Source organism: Delphinus delphis, chromosome Y, assembly GCF_949987515.2.
Source record: "Delphinus delphis chromosome Y, mDelDel1.2, whole genome shotgun sequence".
NCBI lineage: Eukaryota > Metazoa > Chordata > Mammalia > Artiodactyla > Delphinidae > Delphinus > Delphinus delphis.
Window position 1 is genome coordinate 54,596 of NC_082705.1, and position 3,002 is coordinate 57,597.

The window sequence follows — 3,002 nt, forward strand, 5'->3', positions numbered from 1 at the left end:
TTAAACAAAATTGGCGGTCAAACATATAGAATATTCAAAATAAAATTTATGAAATTCAAATTGAAACATCACCAGAAGAATATTACTCATCTTAAATTTACACAATTAAAGAGTATGGCAGCACATTCTCTGAGGCTATGGGCAAACAGGAACTCTCTTAAATTGATGGTGGGAATTCAAATTGGTAAAAGAGTTCTAGAGGGTAAGCTGGCAATAATACTACCTATGAACTTGCCTTCTGACCCAGCAATTGCACTACTAAAATTTTATGTTGAACATAAACCTGCAATACTAAGAAAATACATTATGGCCAGAATATACAGAAGAGCAATATTTGTATAAATGCAAAATATAAAAAACCCCTTAAATTTGATTAAACAGAACAGTGCTTGAAAAATTGCACTTCCACACAATGGAGTACTGTGCAGTTAAAAAAAATCATAGAAGTCTCAAATAGCTCACTTGGAGTGATTTCCAGTGTATATAGTGTTAAATGAACAAGACACATAGTATGCTTACATGTAAGGAAGGGGATGAAAGAAAATACATGTGTCTGATCATTTGTGCAAAAGAAATATAGGAAAAAGTAAATGAGAGTCTAAAGGAATCAGCTGATTTCAGGGAGTGGTAGGGAAGAGGAAAGATGGAAAGAATAATTAGGTAGTAGGGCTGAATAGAGAGTGACACGTCTCTGACACTTATCTTGCAATGACTGTTGGAAGCATAAGAATGTTTCCCATATATCCTATTTCCCCAATATAAAGTTAAAATACACTATGACTTTAGAGGAACCCAAAACAGAATATAAACAATTAAGACAAGAGCCTAGATGTACTATAAATGAATAACAAGCCCATTGAATGAATACGGAAAAAAGGAACTATCCTTATTAACTTTGGTAAATAGTTTGAATACTGTAAAGCTAAAGCTTAAAAAAAACCTTTTAAAAAAACTACTGTATTCTGCTTTTACTGTGGGTATAAAATACAGTTTTAAACTACTTTGTATGTGTTCCAGACTTGAAAAAATAAGTTATAGATAATTTACACCAGGTTTTCATTATTCTTTTTGTTGCTTTGGCCCTATTTATTAAAGAGGGTCTGAAAGAAATGACACTCTAGGAGAAATGAACATATCCAAGCCGAAATCTTCGTTTCTAAATGTCACTCTGTAATAACGTTTCCAGGATTCACTGGGGAAATGGCTGACTCAGGAGTGGGGTGATACTTGCGAGGAAAATATAACATGAAACTGGAACATCTTGTGATGCCAAAAATAAGGAAATGTTTAAAGAAGGAAGGAAAGAAAGGAAGAAAAGCCATACTGTATGGCAAAAAGAGAAAAATGATAGAGGTACAGATTGGTAGAGTTTAAAGACCGTGGTAGGTTGAGTTTAAACACCGTGAGAAAACTCTGGTTCTAAATTTGGGGTGGCTTAGTACCTAGATGTCAGAGGGACCTAGGAGGAAGATAATCATATACATTCAAATGATTAAACAGACCCAGAGTCTCACAGTACAATACCCAAATTCTACTATACAATATAAAATAATGTCTTAGAAATATCATAGAATATCAGAAAATGAATGAAATTTTAGTCAATAGGTATCAACACCAAGACGAATTAGATACTGGAAGCAACTGAATAAGCTATCATGGGAATTTCCAGAGGACCTGAAAGCGGAGACCACAGAGTCAGGGTCATAAGACAGAGGGAACAGTTGATTTTCAAAGACGGGGCCATCAGATTCTCTCAGGAGGGGTGGGAATGCCTGGACCATGCTCAGAGGGCCTTGTACAATGAGGTGATGTTGGAAACCTAAAGGAACCTGCTCTTTGTGGATCTCTTTCCTGTAAGTGTGATCAAGCAGTTATAATGAAAACGAACAGTGATACACGAGAAGTATTCCAAAGAGCGATGCTGGGAAGACGTGAAGGTTATGAAATCAAACATTTTTACCTCAGGGAAATCCAGAAAATATATATGACTTTGAGTCTCAGCAGAGAGACGATGAAAAGAATTATAAAGGAATGCCTAAAACCCATAATAAAAATCTACCAGAAAACTATTAGCGCTAATCAATGAATTTGGTAGAGTAGCAGGATAAAAATTTAATGCACAGAATCCTCTTGTATTCCTATATACTAATGATGAAAAATCTGAAAGAGAAATTAAGGAAACACTCCCATTTACCACTGCAACAAAAAGAATAAAATACCTAGGAATAAACCTACCTAAGGAGACAAAAGACCTGTATGCAGAAAAGACGCTGATGAAAGAAATTAAAGACGATACAAACAGATGGAGAGATATACCATGTTCTTCCACTGGAAGAATCAACACTGCAAAATGACTATAGTACCCAAAGCAATCTACAGATTCAATGCAATCCCTATCAAACCACCAATGGTATTTTTCACAGAACTAGAACAAAAATTTTCACAACTTCTATGGAAACACAAAAGATCCCAAATAGCCAAAAAAATCTTGAGAAAGACAAATGGAGTGGGAGGAATCAGGTTCCCTGACTTCAGACTATACTACAAAGCTACAGTAATCAAGACAGTATGACACTTGTGCAAAAACAGAAATATAGATCAATGGAACAGGAAAACCCAGAGATAAACCCACGCACATATGGTCACCTTATCTTTGATGAAGGAGGCAAGAGTATACAATGGAGAAAAGAAATCCTCTTCAATAAGTGGTGCTGGGAAAACTGGATAGCTAAATGTAAAAGAATGAAATTAGAACACTTCCTAACACCATACACAAGAATAAATTCAAAATGGATTAAAGACTTAAATGTAAGGCCAGACACTAGAAAACTTAGAGGAAAACACAGGCCAAACACTCTTTGACATAAATCACAGCAAGATCCTTTTTGACCCACATCCTAGAGAAGTGAAAATAAAAACAAAAATAAACAAATGGGACCTAATGAAATCTAAAAGCTTTTGCACAGCAAAGGAAAAATAAACAATACAAAAAGACAACCCTC